The 23502-nt window shown below is 39.3% G+C and overlaps 1 protein-coding gene across 12 annotated transcripts in view; it reads left to right on the forward strand.

Annotated features, from left to right (window-relative positions):
* Positions 1–23502, forward strand: part of LOC144304984 (uncharacterized) — a 171658-nt gene that overhangs the window by 29618 nt on the left and 118538 nt on the right. For 3 of the 12 annotated variants that reach the window (XR_013372016.1, XM_077883673.1, XM_077883675.1), the window contains one exon: positions 20363–20400. The exons of the other annotated variants lie outside the window; for them this stretch is intronic. The gene's annotated coding sequence lies outside the window, so the exon portion shown is untranslated. The remainder of the gene's footprint in view (positions 1–20362; positions 20401–23502) is intronic. 12 annotated transcript variants of the gene reach the window in all.

The following is a 23502-nucleotide window of genomic DNA, read 5'->3' on the forward strand; positions in this document are numbered from 1 at the left end:
ACTGAGTCAACCTGGTAACATTTCTTAGTGGGTCTGCTGGTGATGAACTATTTCAGTTTTTGTATGTCTGAAAGTTCTTTACTTCACTTTCATTTTTTAAAGATTTTTCACTGGGTTTAGTTTTAGCTGACTGTTTGGGTTTTTTTTTTTTTTTTTTTTTTTTTTCAGAACTTTAAAGATGTTGCACTGATGTCTTCGTGTTTGCATTGTTTCTGACAAAAAATCTCCTGTAAGTTTTATATTTGTTCCTCCATCCATAAAGTGTCTTTTTCTCTGGCTGCTTTTAAGATTTTCTTTTTATCATTAATTTTGAGCAACTTTATTGTGGTGTGCTTTGGTGTCATTTTCTTTATATGTCTTGTTCATTGAGCTTCCTAGGTATGTGAGTCTTTTTCATCAAATTTGGAAATTATTCAGCCATTTTTTTATTCAGATATTTTTCTTTTTATTTCTCTCCTCCTTTCTTCTTTCTGTTGGGTATTCCACTATTATGTTTATTATGCTGCTGAAAGTAGTCCCACAGCTCACTGATGCTCTTTTAATCTTTCTGGATCCTCTTTGCTCTGCACGATTCATTTGAGATAGTTTTTGTAGCTATGCCTTCAAGTTCACTCATCTTTCCTTCAGCAATTTATAATCTGCCATTAATTGCATCCAACATACTTCCATTTCAGACATCGTAGTTTTCATCTCTAGAATTTCAATTTGCATCTTTTTTGTATCTATCCTGTCTCTACTTACTTTTTGAAAATGTGAAATACAGTTATGACTGTTATAATGTTTTCTTATGCTAATTCTAACATGTAGGTCAATTCTGGGTCAGTTTCAATGGGTTGATAATTCTATTTATGTCATCCTGCTCCCTTACATTCCTGGTAATCATTGATCAAACATTATACATTGGATTGAGTTTTCTACAAGAAATCTCTAGTCCATGCTCTTATGTGCTCAAGTAACAGATGTCTAATGGGGAAGGCCCATGAGTAAAGTGGGCCAGGATGAAGTGATCTTGTGCATAGGTGGTGCTTCAGGGGTAGCTTGGGTTCACATCGGCATTGGGGGACAATAGAGCATAGTGGCAACTGTGGCAAACTGTAGAAATCCCCTTTGTGGCTCCAAACAACTCACTTTCACCTAAACACTTGATATGAATTGGTAAACTAGTAGTGTCCAGAGCTGGATGCATACTGTGGCAGACTTAAGCATAGGGAGCTATATAGTAGGTCTTAAGGGGGCATCTAAATAAGATACTACTTGTGATGCCCTGAAAAAGATGAGCCCTGAGAGCCTACTAGCATGTTCATTTCCTGTCGGTCATCATTCCCTACTCCACCAGTTTGGGAGGGGAGGTGGTTTGTTTGTTTGGTTGCTTGGTTGATTTCTTGTAGCTGGGACCCAAAGTGAACTATAGTGGCAGAGACTAAGCTCACACATCTCAGGACTCTCTAAACATGTCCTTTATGTTCAGCTATCCTAGTGGACATGACACAGATTATTCACAGATTACAGGCTCCAGAGCAAACAAGCCTCTCAGAGAGAATAGGGTAGGAACAGAGCTGGGCCTGGGCTGGCAGGAATAGGGCTTCAGTAGCCTGGGAAGTGCAAGTATGAGGCCATCTGGTGAGCTCCACTAGGTGGAGCAGAAAGTGGAATGATAAGCCACCCATGTCCTTTTAAAGGGATGAACTTGGGTTTAACCCTCCAATATTGGCTTTATTTTGATATTCATGTGTCCTTGGGAACCTCAGAACAAAGCTATAGTTATTTGTAGATCAGTTCCACATTCTCACTTCACCTTTTTTTGATGCCAGCAGCAATTTTTAAAACTAAAACAACTCCATCTAGGAAAGGAATTGGGGTCATGCAGACCATGCCACTTCTGAAAGCCAAGGATGCAACAGCTCTGAAGAACACCTCTCTCCACTAACCTCTGAGGATGGCATCCCAAGAGCAGGGGTACAAGATACAAGATAGCCTTTCAGCCTTCCTAAATCCATAGCAAAGAGGTTATCCCAAGAGCTTTTTTGGGGGAAGCCCATGAGTAGCCTCCAAAAGGACATCAAATTGAAAGTAACCGACTCAAAACTTCCCCATATTTATAAAGCCATAGTGGGTTCTGCCGAATTATTCATTTTGTGCAATATTAGCTACAAATCATAGATGCTGGTATTACATTGTTTTAGTGCACACCGAGGACACTCGAGGGGTCCCTGGGAGTCAGGGGCAATAGTTGAGGCTAATTGAACTAGGAAGACAAACCATTTGGAAGGAAGGAGGAGTCACTAGGAGTAGATAGTAGAAGCCCCAAATGGGTAAAACTGAGATGAGTTAGTAGAGTGGTTAAAAAGAGAGACAGCAAAAAAGGAAAACCTGAGTTCTTATCCCAGATTTCTCATCTTGGGTCAATTGTTTAACTACTCTAATCCTCAGTGCCATCTGACTAATGATATGATATTAGCCCTTCCCCACTAAATTCCCGAGGAGACTCAATGAGATAACACAGTACTTTGCACTGTGTCTTGTTCGGAGTTAAGTACTCCCTGGAGACCATCCAGAAGCCCAACAGATGATGAAGACAGCCACATGTGCTGAAAGAGCATAGAGGGGGCAGTGGGTGGTCATCAGGTGAGAAGTGAGCCAGAGGGCAGCAGGCAGCCAGGCACAGATTGTAGGTTGGGGAGTCTCCTGTCTCTCAATGCTGACTGTACATTACAATCAGGTTTAAGAAGCTTTCATTTGTTTTTTTTGTTTCTTAGTATCCATGCTTGGACCTCGCTCCCTGCCCCATATTTAAATAGTCTGGTGTGGGGACAGAGCATCAGTATTTTTTTCAAATGTTTTTAATTTCTCAAGTATTTCTAATGTACAGGTAGAGTTGAGAACCACTGGTTTAGATGATGCAGGTCTAGATCTTGAATCCTATGCCAGAGCACAAAAGAGCCCCTGGGGGAAAGGAGAAAATTTAGAATGATTCCAGGAGTCAACCATTTCCTGAAACTCAGCAGTCCTCCCCCGGGCATAATGAGTTGTACATGAAGCCACCCCTGTCTTTCTGGAAGTCACCTGGGGGTGGGGACCACAGATGTGTCCACAGATCATGGCAGTAGAGTGATAAAGGCTCTGAGAACCCGGGATGCACAGAGATACAGGAGACTAACTCCACTTGGGCAGATTTTGCAGGAAGATCATGTGCTTAGCAGTGTGTGGGGTAAACTGAGAAGACAGAAAATTGGACGTAGAGGAGAGAATGGGCTGGAGGCCACTGGCCGGCAAGCAGGCATGGAGAAGAAGAGTCTGGGAAGGTAGGGTGGGGCTGCCTGAACCAAACCCGATGGGTGCAGTGGGCTAGCCCTGCTTGTTACTCAGCTGTTCAGTGAGGCTTTCCCTTCTTCCACACTCTCCCCACAAGCACCATTGCTTTGCCCAGGCCCCAGCTATCTGCAGCCACTCTGCCTCTCCCAGAAGCAGGGGTCCTCCTGTCCTACCCGGGTGGCCTTTGGAATCCCTGCCACTGACAGGCAGAATGGCTTCATGGAATTAGATGGACCTTTCTCACCTTTCTGTCGGCTGCGGTCTCCTCCAACTGCTCAGCCTCTCGGCAAGCAGTGTCTGCCATGTAGCTTTCCAAACCCTGTCAGCCCGGACACGGATTCACCAGGCCTTTTATTTCTTTCTTCCTGGATGGTCCTCCCTGAAAGACTGGTTTTCCAACAGATCTGGAAGTTACATAGTGTCAGGAAATTGGAATTTGCATAATCTTTGGGGAAAAATCCTTACATCGTGCCAAGATATTAGGACAGTAATGCATCTTTATTACGCTGCTTAAACCCTGTTGCAGGGCATCAGCCCAGCTAAGTAATTTATTTTTGTTTAGTTTAGTATTTTTGTTTTTCAGTTTCCCTGAGACTTTCTGTGAGGTCAGCAATTGGCTTTGAGTTCCAGCTCCAGAGTTCTCCCAAGAGCCCAGCAATAGCTATCACATTATGGGTGGACAGGAAAGGGCTTACCAATACCCCAAAAATCAATCCAAAGTTGATCTTGTTATGCTGGTTTCTCAATGTGTACACACACACACACACACACACTTCACAATCCTCATATGTACCTGACATATATACATACATAAATATACATGTATGTATACTTAAATGTGTGTATGTATGTATATATAATTTATGACTATGAGAAAGTATTAGCTGTGCTTCCAAGCCTTAACCCAATCTACAGCCTTAAATTATTCTCTCTGGCAAGCTTTGAACCCTCTCCATGGAGTAAATTTCCATGTGAAAGCATTTAGCTCAGTTTAAATCAAGTCCAAAGATTTAACTATCCAGTATTGCCTTTTCATAATCTGCTTTAATTATTATTGATTTGTATGTTTGGAAAGTGCCCGGAGATGATAAAGGCCTCCCATCTGTTTTGCCGCTGACCATTTGCCGGTTGATCTCTAGCTCATCCTTGGCTCTTCAATTGGTCTCTCTTTAGCACTTTTGCAGATGGTTACACCTTCTGCCCCGCAGAGGTCCCTACTCCTGTAGCAAATCAAATTATCAATAAAAAACAAACTGGTAAATAATAGGCAATTAAATAAAATCAATTATTCAAAAGCAGATTTAATTTGGGAGGGCAATTGGAGCTTTATTCAGTAGTGAAGAAAAATAAAAAATATATGTATATTTAAGGTATTAAATATTAAAATATACATTGATATTTCTAATACAGATAACATTAATATACTAATACATGATACTTATGTATAATGCATAATAATATATTAATATATATTAATATAAATTCTAATATACACATATACACTAGAATCAAAATAGGACAATCAAGAAGAAATTTCTGCCCAGTACTTGACTAGGACAGGGTGCTGTATAATACCTCTTTTATGCTGATCTGTGACAAGTCCTGTCCCCTCCATGGTGTCTAGGAATAGGATCTCAAGTTTTTAGTAGGGATCTGAGAATTTTTAGTTATCTTTTGGTCTTTGAGTGACTGACAGTGGCATAAAAGTAGATGTAGTCGTGCTATGGGGAAAAGGCTGGTATTGTGATGGTAGAGGAAGTTAAAATTTTATAAAACATTTTAAATCTACCAACTAGTTTATAATTATCATCAATAACTTTTCTCATAGCTTCATCATTTGTATTTATCCATGTGGAGAAGGTTAAGTTTAAAACTCATTTACACCACTTCTTAGGGTTGAATAAAAGAGATCTAGTACAACTCTTTCCCTCCACTACAGGAAAAGAGAACTCAGTTGCTGCATGACAAAGAAAATCAGAACTTGACTTTTGTAGATCACTAAGAAGTTGTAAAAATAAAGAATAGCAGGACTTAAGAGTATGTGACAATAAAATCTCTCCGTTTCAGTAAATTGTGTAGAAACCATTCCATATCTATGTCCTAAATCCATTCTAGCTCATTTAAACGTAATTTAAAATGTAGGTTCAAGTGGGAGGGAAGGGGGAGTAATTTCTCCTTTCAGAAATAAGCAGCTGGGGCTATGTTTACATGGTACAATGAAAATACTAAGCAAATTAATGAAAATTAACTTTCTACAGCTTAAGCTTTAAGGTCAGCAGGAGATCAGTATTAGAGCAAGTAGGCAGGGCTGTGTGCCAGGGAAACCTTCTGTTTTGGAAAGGGAAATCATACAGCCAGTGGATGTGCAGACATATTAGGAACATGAGATCGTCCAGATAAATGCAATTTGTCAAACTGCATGTAGCAAAGACCTAACATCAAGGCAAAGATGATTCATTGGAGGAAAGAAGTGGGAGGTTAGAGATGTAAGAAGTGAGTCATTTAGGATTAAATTCAAGTTACCCCCAAACAAACAATAAGAAACAAACAAGTAAACAAATGCGTGCCTTCTTTCTTCTAAGTGATAAGGAGGGGTGGTCTGCTCTGAATCTCTGAAGCACTTAAATCATGTCTGACTCAGCCCGAGAATTGCTTTGACTCTAAAGGAAGTGCCATTATGAATCTCCATGTAAGTAGGAGAGAAAACTTGCAGTTGTTAACATTGTCTCAAAGTCATAAGTTTATTTTAGGTTTTTATATGCAAATTCCTTTTTGTTTCTCAATCTTGAGAAGGGGGTATACCTTAATTTTTTTCCCTTGATATTAGTCATTCCCCCAGAGGGTTTTGTGTGTATGTGTTTATTTATAGAACCCAGAGATTTAAGATATGCAACTGAAAGTGATTAAAAATTGCTACATTATGGTGACTCAGCTACATTTCTGATGGCCTGAGGAAACAAAACTAATAGACAAAAAACAAACAAACCAAAAAAAGCAGCTTACGGAACTTTATGCTCTACTTGTTGCTTTTGGGTCTGGGATTTGTCCTGCCTTACCCTATTGACTCCTAAAATTGAAAGGATATACTTTAGATCCAATATAAGGACCCCAATTGACCTTTCTTAAATTCTTTTTCTTTTGTCTCTGGTCTATTTAATTAATATGTAACCATCCTTGGAAACATTTGACAAGAGTATCACTGCTCCTTATTGCTATGCCTGGGGAGACATCACTAATTGATCATGGCACTCTCCCTAGTGCATTTGGATGGAGTCACACAATTTTATGCAATGTTCCAAGTAACCACTACAACTGGTTGGAATCAACATGTGAAATCAATCCTATTGGATGTCCTAGAGCCAGTATCTCAGATTTTGAAATTTTAAATGCATAAAGCAGGGTAAGAATCATGCCAAAGTGGCACTTTTTTCACAACTTATATATATATACCAGAAACCAGACAGAAACAATAAAGGAAGTAGCAACATTCATAATCTAGTATCTATTTTGTTGCTGTTCACTAAATGGATTTGTTCTATGTTGGTTGCTATTTAAATGCAACATAATTACATATTATGGAGTGTGTGTATATACTACTTTATAGAGGTTATTATTTAGGCTTTGCCATAACTATTTTTGTTTCATTAGAATACATAAATACTTTAGGGAGGGAAGATTTTTAAGATGAAAAGATGGTTTTTAATTATTACGGCTTTCTTTGCTTGGAGCTGATTTTCATAATTAACACATATTAGAGTCAAATGCAACCATGTATTTTATGCTCACTGGAGTATACAAAATTTAAGTTCTCTCAGTGGGCTGTTTGTGCACTAGAATTTTCACAATGTCCTCTGTGTACTCTGGTAATGGTAATATGTTAATGGTGCCAATCTTTACCATCTATACCATTACTAGTATTAGATCAATTTTTTTTAGAGTTTACACAAGTCACATTTGCCTGATGAAAATATCCATAATAAAATTTAATTTTAGCAATTTGAACTCGGATCAGATGGACTGATCAGCAGATATAACCAGAAGGACTAGGATCAGAACAAACGTGGTACAGGACTGTACTAATGACTTTGTTAAAACCACACAAAGTGTAGGCCTGAAGCTTTGTTCTAAACTTCTTGATTTTGCTACCAATGTTTATTGGATGGACTGGGTCTTCACCAGACTCATTTTCTCTTCTTCCTGGCCACACAGCTGGACTACATTTTCCAATCTTACTTGTACTTTAGTACAGCCATGTGGCTCAGATCCGGCCCATGGAATGTGAGCAGAAGTGGTGCAAGCCAATTCCAAGCCTGGCTCATTAAAACTTCTCAGATGCCTTCTCCATGCTCTTTCCCCTCCTACCAGTTTGATGCACATAAGCACAGTGACCTTGGAAGTCAAGACTGAGATTTTAAGCCACAGATTGGAAGGATCCCAAGTCTCTGAATAACCATCAATTTGGAGTACCCATTTGGGCTTTAGAGGGATAAAAAGCAAACATGTATCATATTTGAGCCATCATATGTTATTGGATGTGTTGATTATAGCAGCCAAGTTACAATGAATATTCAGGTTTTCCAAGCAGTTCTTTGAATCAGTAGTTTTCTATCCAGGTGTAGGGTGGAGAGAAGAAAATAGATGAGGCGAAAGTGTTATAGAAGAATGTTATGTTAAAGAAACTGAGATAAGGAAATGTTAAGTAACTTGTTCAAAGTCACATGGCTGGGAACTGGCAAAGCCAGGATCCAGACATGAATGGTCTGACTCCAGAGCCCACATTTGTGACCACCATGTTGGCCTGTTTCTTGACTCCTTCTTGTCATGGTCAGAGGACTTAGTCTTTGCTGGACTTCTGTAATGTTGTGACCTCTAAATTGTCTAGAAGTCCCTTTCTACTTGGTAGTTTTTCTGGAATAATATCCTAATACTAAATTGCTATGTCACAACCAGCCAACAACTTTACAATAATTTCCCCTCATTAAAAGTGAATGTTATTGTCAGGGACACATTTAAAAGGCAGCATCTACTGGGGAGAGTATCTCTGTACATTCCAAAGCAGTATCCATGATTCACGAGCTATTTTGCTGTTGCTTTCTTAATTTACCTGGTTAGTTGAGCGTTAATTAGTACATGAAGGGGAAGTGGCTTGTTCCAGTACTGGAAGCATGTTGCTACAAGGAAGCCTAGAGATAGCCAATTGGCATGTTTTGCAGAACAATTGGATCACTGGGAATACTCCCACACCTTTAATGGGTTCTAATAGAGCACAGCGGTTAAAAAATATAGCCTTAGAGCCACACTACCCAGGTTCAAACCTGAGTTCCTCCTCTGTTCTATAACTTGTTTCTGTGAACAAGTTATTTAACTTGCTCTAAGCCTTGATTTCCTCAGTTATAAATGGGATGATGATGATGGTGATGATGATAGTCATTTCACAGAGTTGTTGGAGGTTTAATAAGATAACGTATAAACACATGGGAAATTTTCTAGAAATATTAGCTATTGCTATTATTTCAAGGACTCTAGAGTTAAAGAGCTAAAAAATAATGCTCCCCCCCCCCCAAAGAGCAATTCCAATCTGGAGGCTCTTGGGGATGTGTCTTAAGAATCATAGTATTTAATTAAATGTCGAAGACAAATTGGGCAAAGCAGCATAATAAGGGAACTGAGAAATTAGCAAAACAAGGTGCTACTCCTCTTTCTGAGACTAGCTATCTGCTCTTGAGCAAATTATATAATCTCCATGAACCTCAGTTTCTTCACATCTAAAAATGAGTTAATAAATTCAAAGGTTTGCCTTACTGTCACCCCTTTTATGCAAATTTTCTTTTATATGTTGCTTATTTATATGGAACACATTTTTCTATGCCATCATGAAGCTAAGTTTAGCTTTTGGTAAGTTTAGCAACTCCACTAGCTAGGAAGGAAGAAAAGAGAGTTGATGTAGAAATTATTGAATTTTATGGCTGTTGCCATAATTCCCCATAATTCTTTCAACAAGTAAGCCACTTTTAAGTGAGAAAAAATACATGGTTATATTCTTCTTTATTTTTTATTTATTTTGTTTGTTTAAAATATTATATATGCTCAGGTCTTGCTAAGTAGCAGTTTAAAAGATACTGGATCTCCTTGGGAAAGTGAGGTAAAATACATAGGAGCCTAGAATAATTTGGGGGCGAGAAAGTAAGAAGTGATTGAAATATAATGCAGATATACATGTCACAAAGGATACAGAAGCCATCTTGAAGGGGTTCCAAATGGCCAAATCTAGGACAATTTGAGCATCAAAATAATAATAATAAATAATGGACTCTATGAGAGTCTAGAGTTCATACTGATTTGAACAAATGAATGAATAAAAAGTAAATGAGGCAGAAGGAAAAGCTCATCTTTACAGTAGAATGCAAACTTATAAATGTAGAAAAATTGAGTTAAAATCACCATTTGTAACCATCATAGTAATAATAGGTTTGAGCAAGAATTATCTATAAATGCTAAAAGTAATGAGTAAAATGATGATGAAGTGCAAGATATTTAGTCTCTAAGTGTCCCTCTACAAGCTGTGTATAAATTACAAAGGGAAAATTAGCAATTTTACGAGGGAAAATCTGGTAGGCACCACCTAAACAAAAGTATTAAAATTTACTGATACTTGGAGAAATTGGCATCTTGTGATTCTTGGTGTGACTTGCTAAGAAGGGCACAACATGACTTGCGTGGTATCCTTGCAAAAACACATAACTTGAATCTAATCATGGGGGCACATCAGGCAAATTCAAATTCAGGGACGTTCTGCAAACCTGCTGGCTGGTTCATTTCAAAACTTCAAGGCTGTGAAAGACAAATGAGGGTGAGGCACTGTTGCAGATGAAAAGAAACTAAATGCACTTGGTGATTCTGGAGTGGAACCCAGGGTAGGGCAAGAGGGAAATGGCAAAATTTTCATTGGACTGTAAATTAGATAAGAGTATTGTATTTAGCATTAAATTTGCTGCTATTGGTAATTGTATTCTGGTTATGTAAAGAACGTCCTTGTTCTTAGGAAATACCTGCCACATCCTGAGGACAGCACCCTTCCATTTGCTCTCGTACTCCAAACCTCCACAAACCCCACCACTGAGCTCCCTCCCCCACAAATAATCCCTAGAGTCTTCAGCTGGCCACCATCTGAGTCTCATTGAATACTGTTGATTTTTAGATGCAGGTAAGCAAGATTTCACCACTGTTCCCAAAAAATGCTGGGAAAGGATCTCGGTGGAGATGCCTCGTGTTAACACCTCTGTGTTAGTCAGGGTGATCCTTCAACAAACTATTAGCTTAGCTGTGGCCAGTGGCCACCATATGGATTAACAGTTGTTGGTGGGAAGGGGAAGTGTGATCCTACAAAGCGGACTCAGATTCCCCTGTCCAATGAGAGTATATGCCACTGCTCTCTGTAACTCTGGGGGCTCCTGCAAAGTAGAGTTCTGCTGAGAGAAAGCAATTCCTTTGAGTGAGCACACAAATGGCATCATGGCTTCTTGGTGCCCTGGTGATAGGGGGCGATGCTTCCAATCTTGAAATAGCACCTGCATTAGTAGGTGAATTGATGTGTGCCCTGTGGTTTCTGGAGTCTCACACGTTCGTAAGACTGCTCTGAGGGGAATAACCCCTTCCTCTGATTTGCTGGCAGGCAAATGTTGGTCACCCCCCCCCCCCAACTAAACTCTCTCAGCTTTCCCCAGGAAACCTAGCTTTGCTAACAATTCCCATCATTGGTTTGGCACAGAGTCGAATATGAAAGCACTTTCATGAAGAAAGAAATGGCAAGAACACCAAGGGACCAGCTATATAGGCTGAAACTCAAACAAATCCAGGTTGCTGAGTCCCTTGCAGTGTTTCCTTATGGCTAACCACGTTCCCACTCCTGTCAGAGGGGGAGTGTGTATCATAAATCCACCCAAAGCTGATTTGTATCTGTATGACAGTACTCCTTTTTGACGCCATGTCAGGAACTTGCCTCAAGGTTGGATAGATCCCAGAAACATCTTCCAGAAAAGAACACAAGTACTCCTCATTTTAAATTTTCTTTTAATAAATGGGAACTCTAAAGGCATTAAAGGGAGGCATAGCAACTTTAACTCGTAATGCCTTTTGCTTCTGTCAGTTTAAATTAAGCTCGTGATATCTGAGCACAATTTCCTATATTTAATAATACATAAAGCAAGATAATTAAAAGGTAAGTACACATGCTGGGAGAGAAACACTGTTGAGTAAAACACGGACTCTAATCTCTGCCTCGGTTGATGAAATGTAGTGAAACCAAGCAACTAAAAGCAAATAAACACAAAGGACACCGTCAAGGACTAGGCTTCACACTGGTTCTTTTTCCTGAGCCCCAGACTTCCATATCCAACTATTTACTAGACATTTCTACTTGGAAGTCCTTCAAGTGGACCACACAATCAACATTCAAAACCAACTCATCACCAGTCTTCCCTCACCCCCTCCTACTGAGTTCCTTATTTTAGGAATGAGAACACCATCACCCAGTAGAGTTATCTTGCACTTTTTTCACTTCTTCAACACAACCAATCACATGCACACATGCGCTCATGCACACACATGTACTATCCAATCATGCTCCACCTCCATGGCTAACACCTCACCCAAGCAGTGTAGACACTGCAGTAGCATCCCACCTGCTCTCTGCCTTCAGTTTCACCCCTTTCTAATTCATTCTCTGGACATATCAAAAGTGTCTTTTTAAAAATGCAAACCTGATCATGACGTTCCTTATTTTAAAACATCAGTAGCTTCCCTTAGGAAATGCTTGGGATAATTTTTTTTTTAATTTTTATTTATTTATGATAGTCACAGAGAGAGAGAGAGAGGCGCAGAGACACAGGCAGAGGGAGAGGGAGAAGCAGGCTCCATGCACCAGGAGCCCGACGTGGGACTCGATCCCGGGTCTACCAGGATCGCGCCCTGGGCCAAAGGCAGGCGCCAAACCGCTGTGCCACCCAGGGATCCCGGGATAAATCTTAAATTCTTAAATTCACTTCTATTATTTACAAGCCTTCTCCAGTATCAGGTTTCATTGCTCCCATATCCTTGCCTTCTATAAATTAGTCATACTGAAGTTTGCTACATTCCTACAACACGCCATGCTGCAATACCCCCACCCCACCACCCCCCATGCCCATACTCCCCCAGTCGCTGCTACTTTTCCCTTAAATCCCACTCAATCTGTCATTTCAAATCTGTGAGTCCTTTTCTTGTGCTCTTCTTGCATGCCAGATGTATTTTTACCAGAAACTAGTAGTGCCCGTCTACTTATCTATATTCCCCACCAGATTGCAAGTTCTATGCAGAATCACATATTTCACGTTCATTTTCAAATCCCCAGAAGCTGGCAGATAGCAAACACTTGAATAAATATAGAAGGACAGAAGGAATGTATAGCCATGGATGTGTCTTAATTAGTCATTAGGACACAATATCCCTTAGGACAGGGATTTCTTTGGTACTGATGTAACCCACTCAGAGGTGGTAGGCCAAGCCCTCTGAGGTGTTCCACAGTTACAGGATCAGAGGAGGATTGCCTAGATCCATCCAAAATCTCCCATTCTGCCCCCTGGGTCCAGAGGCTTACATTGATAAGATGATTGTTTCATACCTTTAAGCTCTACGTTCTGTGATGGCAAGATCCATGTCTAATTCATCTTTGTGTTCCCACAACACTCAGTACAATGTTTTCTACAAGGAAGGTATTTAATACATATTTGTTGAATGGGAAACCAGAATTAGGGGCCCTACAAACGAATCCTCCAAGGCCCACAGCCTGGGTTTCCCTCACATAGTATTGCTAATGAACAGGATTGCCTGCAAAACCCATGAGTGTGCTAGTCACCTGAGTTTTTACCATCCTGGTTACTGTGGTGATCCCAATTATTGGCAGCCACAGGGTGGACAGCAAACTTTCTGGGCAATGAAGGAAGTCAGGTCAGCAGACACCAGAAGCTTTGACCTCTAAATTCGCAAATGATTCTTCCCTTATGCAGACCAAGCAAAAATGTACAAATACTCTTTTCCCTGTTTAGCAGAGTTCCTGGAGTGACTGAGACTGTGGGGTGGAAAAGATTTGGGGCACGTTGCAGCAGGCAGCTAGAGTCTATATGTTTAACTTAGCATTGCAGAACATTTTATTTTGAGCCAGTGTATAATTAGGGAGGTTTTGTTTATTTATTATGAAAATGAGCAGTTTTGTTTATTTATTATGTAAGTATGCCTTTTATTAAAACGACTTTGTGAAAATCTAATTGCCACTACAGTAATATAGCATAGCAGTCCCTTACATAAATACATGATTATTATGTACAGTCACTTATCTGTGAACGAGTTCTGTTACTACTTTCCTTAATTAAGGATACAAAAGGGCTCCTTCATCTTTGCATATTCCCTTGCTAGGACATTGATACTCATTATTTCCTAAGTCCAAACACTGAAACTGTGTCAAGAATGCATCCATCATTGCGTGGGTACTTATAGTCAGCGGAATTTTCAACCTCGTCAGCAATTTCTGCAATTTGCAATTTCTGTATGTCTGACATGTGTTTTTATTGGTGAAGATCACTTTCAAATACCAAGATCATGAGAATGATTCTTTGGGTAGTCTCTGCTGCAGCCTAATGTAATGACAGTAATTAACAGCCTGTGATTAGCAGCCACTCCAGAAAGTGTTTGAATGTTAATTTGCTTCAACTAATATGCAGCACTTCTGTGTAATGAGATCTAAGCTATAGGTTCATAGGGAAAGCAAATTATTTTCCAGCATTTAATCATACAAATGATTCTTAGTTAATCACTTGAACAGTAAACCTCAATGTTCTAATAAGTGACATTTGTTTTTCTGTCATTCAGTTTATTATGGGATAGGCGAGGGCAAAGATAGTATTTTTCTTAATGGTCAAATTCCCCTTGTCAGTAACATCACTTTTCAATAAGGCTTCCCAACGTAGGGAATGGAGTGGGGTTGTGAGTAGGTACAAAATTCAGAGAGAACCTACTTATATCCTTCTGCATTTTGCCTTTCTGGCTGTGAATTAGTGTCATCTTCACCTCAGTTTACATATCTGTGGAATGGAATGAAAGACCCTTTGCTCCTTAACACAAATATCCTGACACTTAATGACTGCCAAGAAATTGAGAACAGGGTGTTGCTCATTAACCAAGCATTAATTGCTTGAATCCCTACAGTTATAGGGTTGAATAGGAAAGCAAAAGTCACCAGAACATGAACATATTCACTAATGAATTGACTTCTTCAAAAATAAGTGCCCTCTTAACATTAACCTGGAACTGTTCAAGTCACAAAGCGAACATTGACAAGGGAGGATTTGGCCAAGTTGGACCAGCTAAGAATTGACAATGCAATAGGCATTTCAAAAGACAATGACTTAAGTATTCAAGAATAAAAAGAGGCCTTTGGAAAATTGGATGATACCCTAGACTATTTTTTTGTAAACGAACTGACTTCACATTTACATGGAAAAGGTCAAACATGCCATAAAAGACACTGAGTCATGTTGTCACGGTGTCATCAGAAACATTATACCAAAAATCAACTCACAGTTGGTCCTTCATTTTTAGAATTGGCACATAGTTGCAAGTATGATCTGAAGGTGGTCAGACATAAGAGAAACTTATGTTTGTATAATTTTGGTTTCATTTTTTAATCTAGAATTTCCTATATTTTATGACAAATACTATGAAATTTGAGTCTTAATTTTCTCTAAGTTTATCTCAAGTAGCCTTTTTCTATTAACAACTACCCTTGGTTGGTTTTAAAGCTCATTTTCAGGGGTCATGAATATTAATGAGAATAATTCTTTTGTAAGCTCCTCAGAACCAGAATTAAATGAGATCCCTTTACTGTATGAGTGGAGTGTAGGCCCTGCAACATCACATAGAGATAGTCATTAAAGCTAAGCAGTAAACAGATCCATAATCTCATATGTGAGGCATGGCCTCCTCACTAGGAGTGAATGTCTGCCTCTGAGTTTTGATGTGAGGACATTCAGAAAGATTTTTTGTTAAGCTTTCCAGTGGATGTCCCAACCCTGTACTTGGATGTTCATTCTTCTGATTCACCAAAACAGAGGTTTCATCCCTAACGTAATTGTAAATAATGGTGTATCAGTCTTTTAGATCTTAACTAATGGAGTTACTGGATCCTTTCCTAGAATAAGTTTCATAACTTTATAACTTAAAATACACTGTTTTGGAAAAGAAGAAAGTGGAGTTTTAAAGAGAGAAAGAACAAAAAAGGAGCTCAAAAGCAATAGGAGAACAAAAAATCTTTACCTCCCACTTCACTATTTTGCCCAGAATTATCCCAGGCCTAGATGGCATTTGGGGGGTGGGAGGAGGGAACACCAGAAAATCCTGACATTTCCCAAACATCTCTCCCACCATTTGCCATTGTGCTTGAAGTGTACCACTAAAGGTGCGTCCTACTCGTTGACTCAGGAATTCTACTTTTATATACATTATTTTAAGGAAAGAATCATGAATGTGGCAAAGATTTAGCCAAAGAAAAATACTCATGGCAGTAGAGTCTATAATAAAACACTGAAATAAACTTGAGTGTGCAGCAACTATGGTTTACCTCTACAGTGGAATGCTCTACATAGCCACTAAAATATCACTGCCTAAGAATGTCTGATATGTGAATATACACCTCTGATATTTTGTTAAATGAAAAAAATTCCAGTTACAGTAACTCCTTGTGATCTCATTTTGTAGGGAAGTAGAATTAGAGATACTGTCAAAGAAGAAAAATAAGCACCACGGAATGATTAGCAAGGTGAAAGTAGCTTACAGCTCATAAAAGCCAAATGTAAGCTGGTGGTAAACCAAGGATGGGAGGAGGAACTCTGGGTCCTTTCTTGAGAGCCACAGAATTGGGCAAAGTGGCTCTCCTTCTGCTACTGTCAATTCACTCTGAGACCAAATATTTGCTTCACAAAACAATAGAGCATCTGTTTCCCAAAAGGCACTCACAGAAGCACGTACTACCTTTATGTAAGAGGATTCTTTTGACAATGCTGTAACAGGTAATTAAGTGCTCAGGAATGAATTTTCTAGAACTTTATGCCATTTCATTTATCCATTGATTAACCCATTCTAGTGGCTACTAAGCACTAATATACATGAAATTCTGTACCAGGCCCTCCCATTCACCCACTCTCCCACCTTCCCAGCTGCCACCCTACATAGATTCCCCTTCCTTCCTTCTTTCCTTCCTTGCTTCCTTTTTGAGTCATTTGCCCAGAAGAGCCCATGACAACAAACTGGCAATGTTTAAAAAAAGTTTCTGTGGCCCAGGAAAGTGAAATGGTAGGGATTGCAATGCAATCATCAATGTGTTAGAGTCTATCTTTTCACTTAATATTGCCTGTCCATCAGTAAACTAAAAAAGGTCAAACATGCCATAAAAGACATAAAAGATACTCTCATCATTGCATATAGAGACTTTACAGTTACTTATGACACCTCCAAAGTTCCAAGATCTCCTGCTAAGAGTTTACTTACGTGTCCCAAAGCATAGAGAGAAGAAACTTAAATCAGTATGAAAAAATGAACAGGATAAATTTGGAAAGATTTTTAAGCCAAGGGAGAAAAAGAAGCTGTTCCTTAGGGCACTTGACTCTCCAGTGGTGTCTTGTTGCTGGCCATGCTGATTTCAGCTGATTTGAGGTTAGCCGAGTTTCTAGCCAAATGGGTAGCATTTCTTGTTAACATCCTTGGGTCATTCTTTTCCATTACCCATGATGACTTTTGATCTTGCTCATTAATTTTATGTTCTAATCAAAGTTGAACTCCCTCATCTGTTTTTTAAATTGTCCAAGACTTTAAAAAGAAATAATCTACTTTTTTAAAAACATTGAGGGACTACCAAATTGTTCTCCAATTTGGTGAAATACATTAGCAGCTATGTATTAGATCTAATTATCCAGTCAAACAAAACTATCATCTCCAAGCAAATCTCACTCAAGCCCTCTTTAGGAGTTGCTTTTTAACTTCCAGACAGCTGTCTGGTTCCCTCACCCTCCTTCCCACAATGTTTTACAGACCCCCAGTCCCCTCCACTTGTAGCAGCTCTGACGCTATCATAAGAATCACCAGTGATAGTCTGAAAATGCCAGCCAAAATCTATCTGCAAGAACATCTGCTCAACAGTGCAAAACTGATGTAATTACCAACCATCATCTTTTCTCCTCCTGCTGGGGTAACTGCTCCAAAGCATGACTTTTTGCCCTGAGCTAACAAGATCCAGAAACTCCCTGTTATGTACAAAACCTGCTGCTGAAAACCCATGTAGCTTCAACACAAATTATAACCCAGTCTCTCAACTACAAGAGTCAGTAACACCCTGTGCCACCAGGTCTTGGAGAATCTTGCTCAAAACCTTGTGAGTTCCAGACCTCATCCTCTACCCCCTACCTGTTTTTCTCTAATATAAATAGTCTTCAAAACAGTATAAGAGAGGAAGAAAGGATATATCTACAGTTCCAATAACAATGTTTTAAATGTACAACTACTGAAAAGAATAAATGCCAAATGTCTGAACCTGAACTGAGGCAGAGAGAGGAGTAAAAAAATCTTTTTCTTTTTTTTAAAGTAGGCTCTGAGGCCAACATGGGGCTTAAACTCATGACCCTGAGATCAAGAGTCACATGCTCTACTAACTGAGCCAGCCAGGCACCCCAAGGAGGTTAAAAAAAAATCTTTATTGAGCATCTACTATTTGCCAGATGTTGGATACTTTTCATATGTGATCTCATTTAATTGAGATTTTAAAAATTCTGACAAGAAATTCCCAGTTTGAATCCATGAAGATTAGGAGAGACACTTAGGCTTCATCTCTGCTTCCTAAGGTTGTGGAAACATTTAACCAATAATGATGAAAAAGCATAAATTCTAGTATTTATTTCCATCTATGTTAAGGGAATGAGGGTGAAGAGACCACATAGTTCAGAATATGATACCAACAAGCCTTGGAGCATACAGTAGTTTTCTTAAACTGAATTTCAGTTTCCACATTTACAAATGATAGAGTTGGATTAGCTAACTGCTAGGGCCACTAGCAGTTCTAGAACATCAAGATTCATTGATTCTACATATCAAATTTCATTTCAAAAAGCTTTTGAACTATATACTTATTGCTCTCATTTTTTATTTCCCTTATTTTAAAAAAGATTTTATTTATTTATATGAGAGAGAGCAGTCAAGAGAGAGAGAAAGCTAGCATGGGGGTGGGAGGGCACAAGGTGAGGGAGAAGCAGGCTCCCCGTGAGGCTCAATCCCAAGACCCCAGGATCATGACCTGAGCCAAAGGCAGATGCTTAACTGACTGAGCCATCCAGGAGCCCCATTTTTTATTTTTCTTAAATTCATGATGCGGCTGAGAACAAATGAGTAATATCAGAATGACTACTAAAGAGGGCTTGAGTGCGATTTGCTTGGAGATGATAGTTTTGTTGGACTGGATAATTAGATCTAATTCATTAGTATCAGAATGACTAAGAATTTATTAAGATTCTAATCAATTATTTTGTTGAATTGTTTGACGTTTTTGTTTTTTAAAAAAAGATTGGCCATATGAACTTCCAAAACAAATGCATTCCATCAGGCTAAACTGAGATAGGAAAGAGTACTCCTAGTCCCATGTGGAATTATGACCACTGTGCATATAAAGTAATTGTAGATGGTGAACAAAACTACTGAGAACACAGCCTCTCTCTGATCTTTTTAGAGAAAATTTTATTTTTACTTTGCTAAATGAAAATAATGTTGGGGCATGTGAGTGTGCTAGGCATATACAAAGGTATTCGATATCAATGAATGGGAAATGTTGCCTTTTTATCATAAGCCATCATGAAAGAAATTTCTGTCACTTTGGCTTGGATGTATAAGGCCACTTTCTAGCTCTTAAGCCATGAAAACCTCTAAAACTCAATGAATAATTCATGAAATACTTGCCACATTTACCTTTTGTGTCCTAGCACCGTGTCAGGCACTTGAGTGACTGGCAGGACTTCCCAAAGTAGTACAAATAGCTTGATCCACTAAGACAGAGATAGAGCAGACGGTGGAAATACAGAATAGAACAAACTAATTGCAGACAGAGGGGAAGGAGAGGCATAGGGTGGAGGGTAGGTCCTGCACGTTGGCAGCAGGATCCCGTGAAGGTGATGGATGCAGAGTTTTCTCCATAGTGCAGTTCGCCACGATTCATCAGAATCCCTAAGTATCAAACACCATAGATCTCTTGCCACATTGGCAAATGTTGTCTGACACATGAAATGAGGTGTGTGGTTTATTTAGCAAAGTCCAGCTTCCTATTATATGAGTAGTTTTATCTCACTAGCCTCCATGAAGTTGTACTTTTCTAAAATAATGAGAAGCTCGTGATTTAAATTATTTATTAAATTTGAACATTTCCAATCACAGAAAGTCTCTATATTCAAAAACCAAATCATCTTCTGCACTAGCAGTTCTAAATGATTAGCAGTAGAAAAGGGAAAACATAGACCCACAAAGGAACCTTCTCAGGGTTCAAAAAGAAAGCTAGGTGGAAAATCCATAGCTGAGGACCATGGGGCTTTTTCAGAGACAACAGACCTAAGTTAGGTGCCAGTTCTGATGTTATAGATATCCTTATTATAGGTTTCAAGTCTGAAGTGATTATGTTCTGCAGAACAGAGGTACCTCACTGGCCTGGAAATCATTCTCCCAAACAGAATGGGTGATTGAAGGGCCCTCTTCTTCGTTACCCTAGGGATGACCAGAATCACACAGAGAGATGGACACTAGGAGGACTTCACAGTGTTTCGTTAAGATTTTTAGTCAGTTGTGGGCCAAGGATAAGGAGATCTTGAGTATTCCCTAACATGTAGAGAAAGAGAAGAAATGCTCATTGCCTACCTTCTGCCAGGCAATATGCCAAGCACCTGTTGTGTGCCAAGGTTAAAGCCTGACGGTGTTTGTTTGTTTGTTTTCACAGCACCAAGGTTTCAGATTCACTGAGAGAGAACAAGGAGAGTAAGTTGGTTTGACTCCATGCCAAATCCTATCCATTGGTGGTAGTCTCTGGGAACAGGTACTGAGAAGGGTTCAAGACCATAACAGAACTCCATAGGATAAAGTGTTGGAATGAACTAAAGGTGTCTGCCTGGGAGCCAAGGAGAAAGCTTCAGTACTCTTGTCTCACATCTGCCATTCCTAAGCTAGGGCAAGTCCACAGACAGCCCATGCAAAGTTCTTTCCTCAGAAATGAGTGATTTGTAGACAGAAAAATAGCAAACAATTGTAGCTGGACTTAAGGATTTATATCAAACTGTTTCTCAAAGACAGTGAACCAACAGCCTCAAAATCCTTGGGGGTGGGGCCAAAAGTCAGCATTTTTAATTAGCTCTGCAGATAATTTTTAAGAACATAAATTTTTAATTCTTTTAAGCTTTATTTATTTTGAGAGAGAGAGAGCAAGAGCACGAGCAGGGGGAGGGGAAAAGGAAGAGGGATGGAGAATCTCCAGCAGATTCCTTGCTAAGTGTGGAGCCCTTCCAGGGCTTGATCTCACCACTCAGAGATCATGACCTGAGCAGAAATGAATAGTCAGTCGCTTAACTGACTGAGCCACCTAGGCACCCTGAACATAAATGTTTAGAACCAGGATGGGAGTCCTCAAGGATCACTTGACTTAGAGGTACATGGGCTTCCTAAGCAAAGGGTTTTCCTTAAGTCAGCATTTTCTAATGAACCTAATGTTTCAGGTTCTTAAATGTAATTTTCTTACTTCATTGAAGGTTGATTAGTCTACAAGTGCTCAATTCCTGCTGGGGCTAACCTTAACCTTAGCCCTTTGAGTGCTCACCCAGAGTGAGTGGCACACGTGCTCACCCAGAGTGAGTGGCACATGCACAATATAGGTGTGCTCACCCAGAGTGAGTGGCACATGCACAATATAGGTGTGTCCCCCATCCCAGGGTCAAACATCCTATAGCTCCCACCAAAAAAAATCAATAGATTGGTTCCTAGTTCATAATGAGTCTCTTATGGCTTTATTAGGCATGAGTGAAAGCAAAGGGAACAATGTCCTTGAGGGCTATTTCTACCCTGTACTAAAATATATTACCCCATCCCAGACTCTAGATGAGAATGTATCAAACCAAGCACATATACCAGCCTCATAGAGCATCTGGGACAGAATGGCCCAGCATCTTTTCATTTAATGCCTCTTTTTCAAGTTACCAATCTGTTACTATGTTTTTTCATGTTATACTCTAAGATTGCATCTTCTTTGATCTTTACTCCACTTTAGATTGAGGTATTTTGGGGAGATACTGGAGTATCTGATCAGTAATATATTTGCAATTCTCCTTACAAGGTGAGTTGCTTCAGGACAATTTCCAGAGGCTGCTAAACTCATTGGGTTATGTGATTTCTTTATTCTGGTTATCATTATTCCTCATGATCTTACCTCCCAATTCTGGAAGTGTATCTTATTTGGGACCCACAGAACATCTATGGTGACTAGCAATAATACCTATGAATTAATTTTGAAGATATGAAATACGTACTTGATTTACCCAAGGCACAGAAAGGAGCTTTCTCAGAAAAGGGTATGATAAAAATGATGTTTGAGATTGAGGTTGGAACAGACCAGAAGCAGTTACCACTGACGAACTCAGTTGCCACTGAAATAATTTATAGACAATAATTAGGATGAGGAAGGTAAATAGGCCAAATCAAAGGAATGGAAGTTCCAGTAGGAATTGGAGATAGAACTGAAGTTAGGGGCTAAAGAAAACAGAGTTGAAAATGACTCAAAATTAGGTCACAGAGAATGGTGGCTCTGTTGATATCAGTAGAGAATGTGAAAAGCAGAAGCCTTCTTTACACTTAGGAAGACACTTTTTCAACAAGTTTCTTATGAACTTTCTTTGAACTGTCCACATCTTTTTTTTTTTTTTTTTTTGCTAAGGACTTAAAATTGAATTTAATACTTCCATAAGATCCTGTCCAGTACCAAAGTAAGGAAGAGGAGAAGGAAGGAAGAAAGAAAGGGGGGAGGAAGAGAGGAAAGATTCATAATAAATGCATAAGAATATCTTCCTCTCTCTCCCACTTCCTATCATGGTGAGATGATATACAATTAAATAAGAGGAAATCACTGCCTGACTATACATATTCATCCTGTAATTCATCCTGCCTTCCAGCTTCAATTCTATCAAGTCTATTTGTTCCACTGTCAGTGTCAGTCTGTGGGGCAGCAGTCCCTTATGTCCATGCTTTGGAGGAAAGATGGACCAAGAAAGAACAAAACTGGGCTGTTAGGTAATACAATAAAATATGCTTCTGGAAGGAAAATTCCAAACCCCAGTGCTTCATATACATAATAACAATAGGGCCCACTTAGCATTTGGACTAATTTAGCCCAGTCTCTGATTCCTGGAGTCGACTCCTCCTAAGTTGCTGTGCTGTGCCAGCGTTCATTACATATAATATGTTGGCTAACATCTTTGCTGTGCCTGAATGATCTCCTTAAGGACTTCAGGGTGAACACACAGAAAGGAAGATTTTTCTTTTTCTTTCCTTTTTTTTTTAAGGAAGACTTTTCAAAAGGAAAACTTCCTTCCTAGACCTATTAGTGGTTTGGCCTAAAAGCTTTTCAAAAAGACAGCATCTTCCCCTTACATTTTTCCTCACTATTCACTGTTCTGGTTTCAGAAAGCCATTTTTACAAATCTACTTCTTTCAGTTAGAACAGTGAGTTTCATGAAGGAAGCCCAATGTTTACCTCCATGGTTAGGACTCTGGACTGCAGGGCAGAGGTGGAACAAGCTAAGGAAAGAGTTGAAGAGATGCTTGGCCAACAATCAAAGAATATCATTTTGGAAGACACTTTTTCTACTGAGAGTCCTGACCTTCTATTAATGGCTACGGACTCTCTCTTTATTCCATAATCTTTTCCCATTACAACTTCAGCTTGTACTTTAAATTTTCTCTTTTGTTTTCTAATTTGAGCCTTAAGTGTCTTTCCGACTAAAGGCATGATCACATGGGGTATACAGGTCAGGGTTCTTAGTTCATACCAACGCAGGTCTTGATATCAATTCTAGATCACCACTGTCTAATCCATTC

Source organism: Canis aureus, chromosome 34, assembly GCF_053574225.1.
Source record: "Canis aureus isolate CA01 chromosome 34, VMU_Caureus_v.1.0, whole genome shotgun sequence".
Lineage (NCBI taxonomy): Eukaryota > Metazoa > Chordata > Mammalia > Carnivora > Canidae > Canis > Canis aureus.